The sequence below is a fragment of the Eriocheir sinensis genome, chromosome 2 (assembly GCF_024679095.1).
Source record: "Eriocheir sinensis breed Jianghai 21 chromosome 2, ASM2467909v1, whole genome shotgun sequence".
Lineage (NCBI taxonomy): Eukaryota > Metazoa > Arthropoda > Malacostraca > Decapoda > Varunidae > Eriocheir > Eriocheir sinensis.
In genome coordinates this window covers 23,804,853-23,815,706 of record NC_066510.1, presented here as the reverse complement: position 1 = coordinate 23,815,706, position 10,854 = coordinate 23,804,853, and the positions used below count along the sequence as shown (strand labels likewise).

Here is a 10,854-nt window from a genome sequence, read left to right as displayed (position 1 = left end):
ACAACGACTACCACCACCACATTCACGTAAACCATATCCCCCCAGTCACCTACACCACCACTACTACCACCACCACCACCTTTACCCCCATAATTGCCCTCACCAGCACCACTACCTCCACCAACATTAATACCATCACCACCACAACCACCGTCACCTGTACTACCGTCACCACTATCACCACAACCAACACCATCGTCACCACAAACACAGTCCCCCCTCCCTCCCCTCCTACCACTCACCGCCCAGGTAGGAGGATCAGTAAGCCTTGCGGGGAAAAATAAATGAAAAGTGAAATCAATGAAAGCCGGAGGGAAGGAATGTGAAGGAATGATGAATAGATAGATAGAGACATTTATTTTAAGGATAATTTTTACTGCTCTCCACCTTGCCAGTGTCATGGAGGAACTTAGATTAAATTACCAGTGGAAAACTTCACTCCACTGTCACACACACACCGTACTACACACGCCCCCGCCATCTTGAATACTACGACCGCCACATAAGACCAAACACTACATTATCACTACAATGATAACCAGCTCTGTCATGTTTTGCTCCCACTCCCCGCCGCCCACGCCACGCCCCCAGACCCATCCCTAGTTCAGCCACACCTCGCAAACGACACGCGGACATCAGTGAGGTCATTACATCTCAATACTCCTACAACGACCCTCGCACGACCAACAACACCTTCGACAAGACCCCCAACTCAACATTGACCCTGGACAACACCCACCAACCACACCTTACCTTCCTTCCCCGCCACACTAGAACTAATTCACTTCCTCCACCATTACCATCGTTGCCGCCGTTGAGGAGAGATGGAAAAGATCAATTAGGCCAAGTCCAACCCATCCTACGCCTTCTCTGTTATCTTTACGTGAAGGGGGAGTCTAGTGTGGTCCCTCCAAGCTTAGTAAAGCCAAACGAAGGGTAGCAAAACGTTAGTGGAGCCTCTTCTAACCCTGCTGGTCCCTGGCTGACACACTGCACGCCGGAGTGGTCACGTCATTCAGGTAATTCTCATGGCAAAGGCGACTAACGCATTATTTAAGTAACACGTTATTCAGGTGAGCCACGCGCCTCCTGCCCGTGTATGTCCAGCTGCGGGACATCACACGGCCGCCTTGAAACCAATGTCAGAATCACACATCATAAATTATTCGGCGATATTCGACGTGTCTCTTCCCGTGCGTACGTTTAGCGCCTCTTGCGACACCCGCGAAATACTGACATATAAAGTAACCTCATCCATTAATGTATGTTTAACGCCAGATATTCAGGCGCTTCAGGCTTTGAAAAGTTAAATTTTGTTACTCGGTTTCATTAGTTACATCTTAACGTGACAGTGATAAATGTAAAAAAGGTGATGCGATTGCAAATGTATTGTATATATGTGCAAGACTGAATTTGTTTATATTTTTCATGACAAGCAAAGTATCTGTCAAGTTTATTTTCTTCACTTCGAGTTGTTTGTGAATTAAGCTCTTCTTAATTAACTTTTCTTTCGTTCAGAAGTTTATTATTCATACCTCCTCCTCCTCCTCCTCCTCCTCCTCCTCCTCCTCCTCCTCCTCCTCCTCCTCCTCCTCCTCCTCATCATCATCATCATCATCATCATCATCATCATCATCATCATCATCATCATCAACTACCACCACCACCACAAACACCACCACTACAACTACTACTATCACTACTACTACTACTACTATTACTACTATGTACTACTATGAATCCTACCCTCTAAACCCCTCCCTCTTCCTCCTCCATCTTCTTCCCTTTCCTTCCTTCCTCCCTTCCTTACCCCGGCACCACCTTCCGCCATCTCCTGGACGGTCCACGACAGCAGAGATAATCAGATTAGGAGACAACTCATTATCAAACCCTGGAGTCGCCCGGGCCCCCCCCCCACTCCCCCACCATCACCATCACCGCACACACACACACACACACACACACACACACACACACACACACACACACACACCAATGCCTCGCGTCCTCAATCGACCCCTACTACACCCACTCTTCCCTCCAGTTTTCCCCTCCCCTCCCCTCCCCTCTCTTCCCTTCCCCTGCCCTCCCATGATCTCCCCTCCCCTCCCCTCCCCTCCCCTCCCCACGCGTCCCTTCGTCTCCTCGCCTCCCCATTATGCTCCTCCTCAATATTCCTCCATCTTCCATCTCCTATTTGCTTCCATCCCCCTGTGGTCTAATTTCCTTACGCCTCCATTCAAAGGCCTTCCATCTTCTTCCCTGCATTTCTTTATTCCGATATTATGTTTTGCCAGTCTTGTGATCTACTTTTCAGATGACTATTTTTTTCCTATATTTGAAGAAAACTTTTAACAACTTCTCGAAAGAAAAGATTCAAGACTTGAGGACAATGACAATGGGTAGTTAGAATATGACAAAGGGATGCAGGTAGCAGCAGCTATTCATCATGCTTTAGTATGCCTGATGTGAAAAATTATTCTTAAAAAATGCATCTAAAAATTGTACCCTAATAACAGTTTTTTAGCACAGAGGGCACGGCCACGCGGCAAACAGCTCCTCGAGTTTGGGGTGGGGGGTGGGGGGGGGGAGCGTCACGACCAGGCCTTAAAATGAGTGCTTTGGCGAGGTAATAGTCACTCCAACCTTCCATGCCGCCCCCGCCTTTGTGTGACATTTCCCATGCCGGCAAAAAGGGAGTTTCGGCGACACCACGGCGTAAAAGGAGCGCGAACAAAGGTTTAAGAGGCAGCGGCAGGCGAAGGGGGCCGTGAGGGGGCGGCGAGGGCGGCGGGCAGCGATGACTTATTCACCCCAAGAGAGCCTCACTATTCCCACGACTGGGACTTGGCAACAAGATGGCCGCTCCTTCTCCTTCTCCTCCTCCTCAGCCGCCTCCTTCTCCCCCTCGTCTTTCTCTGCCTCCTCCGTCCCCTCCTCGTACTCCTTTGCCTCCCCCTTCTTGCCCTCCTACTGCGCCTCAGCCTTCTTCCCACCGCTCCTCCTCCTCCTATTCCTCCTCCTTCCCATCCTCCTCCTCCTCCCCTCACTTCCCCTCCCCCGCAAGACGTACCACGACATCTAATACAAATATTTTCTACCCTGGAGCCTCGATTAACATGACAGGGTCGTCCCCAACCAAACACCACAGCACGAGCGAAGGAAGGAATAACATTTCAAAATTTGTGGACGGAGCGGATACAACTTAAAAATATGCGAGGGTCATCAAAGGGGCCTCCGCACGTTAAGAATATATCTCCTGCGGCCCGGCACGGCGCAGCATTTCCTTCAAAGCATTTTTAATCGGCGCCGCCAGCTACATGTAAACTTGTCAGCTAAATACATAAGTAGTGCACATAAGCAGTAAGACTTTGCCTACACTTGCTTGACCCCTCTTACCTCCCCAGACACGAGTGGGAAGCGAAAACTAGCGTGAAAATTATAAACCCGCTTCACAGAGGCTTAAAGGCGCTCGACTGAGAACACTTTTTTTCTGCCTGGGTTTGCTGTCAAGAGATAACAGGTTAAGATCTTCTCGCTGACACACGAGAAGAGATACCCTAATCATTCCCCTCCCCACGTGTCCCTGGCTCGCCTCCCGCCCTACTCCGCCGCGGGCCAGGGCGTGACGCACCCTGAAGAAGGCAAAGCAGGCACAGGATCAATACAATATAAAAAAGTAAATTCCACATACTTTTCCCGAGGCCCCAGCCTCCCCCTGAATAGGGTTGATTAATAATCTGTCAAATCTATTAATTAGAGTCGGGCATTCACGAGGGAAATTTTCAGGAAACGCACTTTTAGTTCTTCGCCGGCCAGACGTGTTGCGGCAACATGATATTTTTTTAACGAGCACTTCATATTAATAATTTTCGCGACGCACCTAGCGGCGGCGGAATAACGTTAATTATTAAGCTCCCTCTCTTCTATTCTCGGATGGTGGTGAGGGTGGGGGCGGGGGCAGGGGCGGAGGAGGGGGAGAGGTGGAAGAGGATTTTGTTCAATCTTGGGGTTTGAGGGAAAATGCTTGCATGGCTGCTACACTAAATCCCCGACGCCACAAGCGTTGCCTCCTGCCTCCTCCTGGCCCGAAAAAATGTAAAAGATCAAACTGCAACATTAATAAGGAATAAAATGTATCCGCACTAGCTGATCTTTCAAAGACTCCCTCTGATGGCAACTGTAAAACCAGATGATGATTTCAAGAAAGTCAAAAACTTATTTATAAAGCCCTCGCTTGATATACTATATGACTGCTTTTTAATAAGGAAGGTAATTGATGCGATCGTTTTAGGACCCCGACAGACTTCAAAATTACCTGACTAATTTACTTCTTTTTTTTTTACAATCATGGTCAAACTGTTTTTGTGTGTTTAAGATAATCACTGATCATGTATTCATTATTTCTCTTCTAGTGTTTCAAATAGCCCTTCCATAGTTTAGTGAAAAAAAGAGCTTACTCGCAAGAGATACATCATAACCTAACTCACTATAGCTAACACACAATGGGCATTCATAAAAAAAAAATCATTCATAAAAGAATTAAGCAAAAAACAAACTATAACGACAGAAAAAAATCGTCCTTACGCCAAGACGACCACAACGCCTCGCAAACAATGGCATCGTAACGGGGAATTCCGGCAGTGAGCAGTGGAGCGGAGAGAAGGAAGGAAGGAAGGACGGACGGAAGGACGAACGGCGGGGCGCAGTCGGCCGGGATGGGGCGGGGCGGGGCGAGGCGGGGCGGGGCGAGCAGAGGAGAGGAAGGAGAAAGGGAGGAGACGGCGGTACAGAACAAGAAGCAGACTGGACAGCAGGCACACGGCTATCACGCAAGCAGACAACCAAGGAAGAGGGAAGGAAGAGGCAAGGCGAAGAAGGTGGGAGAGGAGGAGGAGGAGAAGGCAGAGGAGGGGGAGGACGAAGGGGGGGAGGGTGAGAGGAGGGGAAGAGGAACGTACCCAAGCAGAGGGCAGTCTCTTGAGCCTGCACAGTTCCATTAGATCTGGTCTTAGGAATCAACTGTGAGCGTTCGATGGCTGCAGGATTTCATATCGTTGTTAAGGGCTATTATTGATGACATTAATGGAGGAGGCGAGGCAGCAGTGAGAGGAAATTCAATGTTAGGATACACTTGGGATGACTTAAGGGATCGCTCAGCTGGACGCCCAAGTCAAGGCATATAATCTTGGTGTTGTTCCCGCCTCTCTGCCTGCCGACCTGCCTTGCTGTCCCCCTGCCTCCCCCTCCCCCTCCCTCACCCCCTGCATATACCCCCACCCGCCCGCTGCACGCCCACACGCCCGCCTGCCCATCTACCCATCCGTCCGGCCAGGCGTGTGTCTGCGTGCTTGGCTACCTCGTCTTGGAAGACCTTCATTGCTCCTTCGTGTGCTGATTCGACCCCCTCCCCCTCCAACTCTCTCTCTCTCTCTCTCTCTCTCTCTCTCTCTCTCTCTCTCTCTCTCTCTCTCTCTCTCTCTCTCTCTCTCTCTCTCTCTCTCTCTCTCTCTCTCTCTCTCTCTCTCTCTCTCTCTCTCTCTCTCTCTCTCTCTCTCTCTCTCTCTCTCTCCTCCTTTTCTTCACTTCTCGTAACCAATTCAAATTCTCTACAGCAGCAACACACATCTCAACCTTTATCTACAGTTAATGAAAAAGTTGTGTTGATAGTCCGTCATCATTTGTAACATGGGGAGCACAGAAAATAAAGTTGCAGAAAAAAACTATGATCCGGGGACTGCAGTCATGATGGGATACCTAAAATAATCTTCGGATACTTTTCCATTCAAGTGTTCACATTTTAGTCTCACAATTTCTTACAGCGAAAATAAAAAAAAAACTAAAATGGAAAAAAAACTGTCCTTCAGCAGCAAGAGAGAGAGGAATGAGAAGGACAAAGGAAGGGACTTCGGATCGTATGGGCATTATAAAGAAAGGTTGAAAAACAGAATGGGGAGATGATGGAGATGGGAGGGGCGAGAGGAATGAAACAGAGGACAGAGGGAAGAAAGGAAAAAGGGAAGGAAGGGGTGAGGGGAGGGGCAAGGAGACTGGGGAGGGGGAGGGATGGAAGCGGACGAGGAGGAGGAGGAGGAGGAGGAGGAGGAGGAGGAGGAGGAGGAAAGGGAGGAGGGGGAAGGGGGGGAAGACAGGAGAGGGATGAGGGAGGGGGAGGGAGAAGTAGGAGGAGGAGGAAGAGGAAGGAGAGGGCAAGGAGGGGTGCAGGACACAGGGAAGGAGGTGTGGTTGGACAAGGAGGGGAAGGAAGAAGAATACGGAAGGAGAAAAAGGAAAAAAGAAAAAAAGAAAAAAAAAAAACTCAATACCTTCTCTCTCTCTCTCTCTCTCTCTCTCTCTCTCTCTCTCTCTCTCTCTCTCTCTCTCTCTCTCTCTCTCTCTCTCTCTCTCTCTCTCTCTCTCTCTCTCTCTCTCTCTCTCTCGCTCTCTCTCCTCTCTCTCTCTCTCTCTCTCTCTCTCTCTCTCTCTCTCTCTCTCTCTCTCTCTCTCTCTCTCTCTCTCTTCTCTCTCTCTCTCTTCTCCTCTCTCTCTTCGAACTCCTCAGAGAGCAAAAACACTTCAAGTTCTCAGAAGCTTTTTTTTAGTTTTTGGACGATTTAAGTTTATGGTGATGTTAGAATGTATGGAATGAAATCTGAATTCAACAGAAAATAAAAATAAGTTAATAACAACAACAACAACAACAACAACAACAACATAAATATAAATAATATATATTAAATATAATAATAATAATAATAATAATAATAATAATAATAATAATAATAATAATAATAATAATAATAATAATAATAATAATAATAATAATAATAATAATAATAATAATAATAATAATAATAATAATAATAATAATAATAATTAGAAGAAGAAGAAGAAGAAGAAGAAGAAGAAGAAGAAGAAGTAAAAGAAGAAGAAGAAGAAGAAGAAGAAGAAGAAGAAGAAGAAGATGAAGAAGAAGGAAAGGAGAAAAAAAGAAGAGAAGAACGACGAAAAGGAGAAATACATTTGAACCACAATAATAACACTAATACATTTACGAAATATTTAGAATAAAATATTTAGAATAAAATTTAATGCACGTCTCCAGATTTCACTCTTAAAACATTAATCATGACAACCTTTCTGGATGATCATTATATATAACAGCTGATATATTTGCCATTTGATATGCGAGTAAAAAGAAAATTAAAAAATCATGAAAATATTAAAGAAAACAATAATGCCTTAGAGAGTTTCCTTGTCTGTCGCGGTGAATATGTAAAAATGTTTCTTTCCGTACCACGTCGCCGGCAAATAAATATCATCAAAGTTTCCATCACTGATTCAGCGGAGGTCAAGCTTTTGCCCCAAACAGGCTACAGAGACTCAGAAATTTTACATGAACAATCAACCAACATGGATAATATTTTTGAATCTCTTGCAAAACATGTAGGAGGAAAATTTGTTGATAACCATTGCCATGAAAAGGAAGTGAATATTGGTCTGGTCTCTTAATTATAGACTTAAAACAAGGGAAAAATATATAGCTGTTGATTATTTGTGAGATGTTTGAATAGGCAGCTTTTGTGGATTTGTGTAGGAGGGAGTGAGGCAGTGGGGAGATGACGGTTAAAGGGGAAGTGGAAGGGGAAGTGGAGGGGGAAGTGGAAGGGGAAGTGAAAAAAATATTCGAAATGGGATTTGATCAAACATAAGGCAAGCAGAGGAGACAGATGAGGGGAGAGTGTTTTTAAAAGAAAAGGGGAAGGAACAGAAGAGAAAAGGGAGAGGGTGGGAAGAGGGGAAGGGGCGGTGCGGAAAACGGAAGGAAGAGAGTAAGAGACAAGGGGAGAAGGAGGTGGGATGGGGCAGCTAGAATGAACATGGCAGGGAAGAGAAAGTGCGAAAGAAGTGTTGATGGGCTTCAGAAAATTGAGACATATAAAAAGAAAGTGAGCGGAAGCACTAATAAACCTTTCTGATTTATAAGTATTTGTATGTATGAAGTATATTTATATCACGTGTATTAATATATTCATATAGGTACATTTCAAACGCCGGACGTCATAGGAGCATTCACACCTTTTCCACGTATATAAATTATGGATTATCCGCATTCATAGGTAAAGGGGGATCGGTCTGCTCAGGTATGGAATCCCTTCCGAATTCCAGGCAGGCAGAGTGTGTCAAGAGTTATTTATTGCTGCATAATACCGCGGCCATACGGGGACAGCGCATTAAAAATGTTGAATAAAAACATCAATATAACAACCGCTCTTCATAAAATCCAGTCATCAAATTAATCTTGATATTTACTGAGCGAGAGTAAAATATTAAGGTCACAAAAAGGGTCTGAATAACAGCGCCAGGAACAGACAGGGGGGCTATTACAGTGCTATTATATATATATATATATATATATATATATATATATATATATATATATATATATATATATATATATATATATATATATATATATATATATATATATATATATATATATATATATATGGGATAAGAACGTGATACAGATTAGGAAACATTTATTACAGTCTCCTGAGTACGTAATATAAAATTATATATACTACTATCTATTACTTTGCTATTTATTGTTATTACAATTACAGTAGAAAAATGTGATCTACTATTATTACTAGTATTTAAAAAGCTTTGTCCATTATCAATTCAATTACTTATTTTCAGTAGCCCGTGTCTGGCGGCACAACATTTAAACTCTGGCGGCTTCCTCACGCCGTGACGGCAGCAAAGACCAGATAACATTCAAGTTAAAATTACAAGTAACTTGGTGTCGAGGATTCTCTGAGGCTGATGCATAACAATAAACTCCCCGGTTGAATATTTCACCACGGGAAGCCTCGCAAGGAAAGCTCTCTTTATGAATTCATCATTGCTTATCTAAAATTTAACGTCCGCAACGTCTTCGATTACTTTCTGAGTTAGTGGTGCTGCCAGACATGTTACCCTCGCCAACTGGTCTTCAGATATAAAGGGGCGGGGCGAGTAACTACCTTTGTCAGCAAAGACTTAGTACGCCACCTAAAATAAAGTATATGACAACTAAAATTTTTCGTTAATGAGCAGTTGGAGGAAGTGTAGCTAGATGCATATATATAAAAAATATACATATATTATAGAAACGAGGCAAGCGAGTGGGATCATTTGGTCAGGTTTTTTTTTGTGTGTGTGTTTTTTTTTACATCTTCGTCTGTAGCGCCAGTAGGCTTTTTTCCGGGGCCTGGTGGTCGGCCCAAGCCCGTCATGGCGCAGGCAATTTTTTTATAGTGGGGTGGAGGGCCACTGATGAAAATAATATTTTTTTATGATTATTTTGGCGCTTATTTGATTTTTGTGGAAACATATGCGAATGAGACATACACGCGGACACACGAACGCACACAAACACACACATACACACACAAAAACGCACAAACACAAACACACACACACACACACACACACACACACACACACAATACATACATATATATATATATATATATATATATATATATATATATATATATATATATATATATATATATATATATATATATATATATATATATATATATATATATATATATATATATATATATATATATATATATATATATATATATATATATATATATATATATATAAAACAATGCCCACACCAACAAACAAGCAAACTCTTGCTAAGGTAGCACAAAAAAGCCGTGGAGCCCCTCGGTTCACCCTCCGCCTCCGTCCACCCCTCCCTTCAAGTCCAGCCCCAAAAATATGGGCCAAATAAAGGAGAACAATCGGGACAGGAAAAAGCTCGGCCGCCCGCCACTGACGCACCCGCCTGAGGGCCGCTGGCCGTCGTCGCCGCTGCCGCCGCCGCTGCCGCCTGAAATCTCGTTTTAGCCTGAGGGGGTAAAATAACGGAGCGGAAAAAAAAGAAAAAACGAGTACTCACTGTTTCGTTACTGTTAATTGGCCCAACAGGGATTAACATTCCCGCCTGATGGTGACGTGGGAGTCGAGGCTCGACCTTGCCGCAGGCGGCAGCTCAGAGGAAATTTGTTTTGTCGCAAAGCGGAGAGTCTTGACCGAGTGTGTGCCACTTTGTGCTTGAATTCATTGGCAAAATGTAAAACACCTACACAAAAAAGACGCATTTGATTAAGGAGGTAATTTTTTTCTCTCTTTCAGCGAGGGACGCGGTAAACAGCAGGGCCGGGCGGCGGAGGGCGCGGCGCACCACTCTGCTCCGCCTCTCAGCGCCTCGCACTGCCCTGCCCCCGCCTCCACCGCCCACCCTCACGCCTCCACCACACCCTGCACGACGCTCACAATACTAAAATCAAATGTAACTGAGATCCTCTGTAGCCAAAAAAATCAGTTGTACCTTAGTAAGATGAATAAAATATATATCTGTAATGTACAATGTAAGGCGGTTCATAATGGTATGATTGGCATCCTGCACTATTGATACATCCCTCCCCCCTGCCCAGGCCACGGCATGATGAGGCACCAGGTGGAAACTGATCTACTTCCAGGTACAAAAATATTGCAATTACTTCCGCAATGGTAAAAAAAAATAATATTGCACTTATATCTCGCAAAGACAATGTCCCGGTTGCGGAGGGTTATTTTTAATAGTATTGTATATAAAAAGGCATTATCGATATTAAAGCCAAACATAACTTCAAATAAAATAATCGCATCCCGATAGTCACCCTAGACCTCGAAAAAGCCCCGATAAGAGGACGGAGTTCGCCCTCACCGGCTGCCGCAGAGCCTCGGTTCACCGGAACACACACCAAAAAAAAACAATAATAATGTGCCATAAAGGACGTCAGGACA

The 10,854-nt window shown here is 44.5% G+C and overlaps 1 long non-coding RNA gene across 2 annotated transcripts in view; it reads left to right on the top strand.

The window, feature by feature from the left end:
- Positions 1-10,471, top strand: part of LOC127001534 (uncharacterized) — a 97,694-nt gene extending 87,223 nt beyond the window's left edge. For both annotated transcript variants that reach the window (XR_007755332.1, XR_007755330.1), the window contains exon 5: positions 10,201-10,471. This is a non-coding gene — a long non-coding RNA (uncharacterized LOC127001534). The remainder of the gene's footprint in view (positions 1-10,200) is intronic.
- The last annotated feature ends 383 nt before the right edge of the window (positions 10,472-10,854 follow it).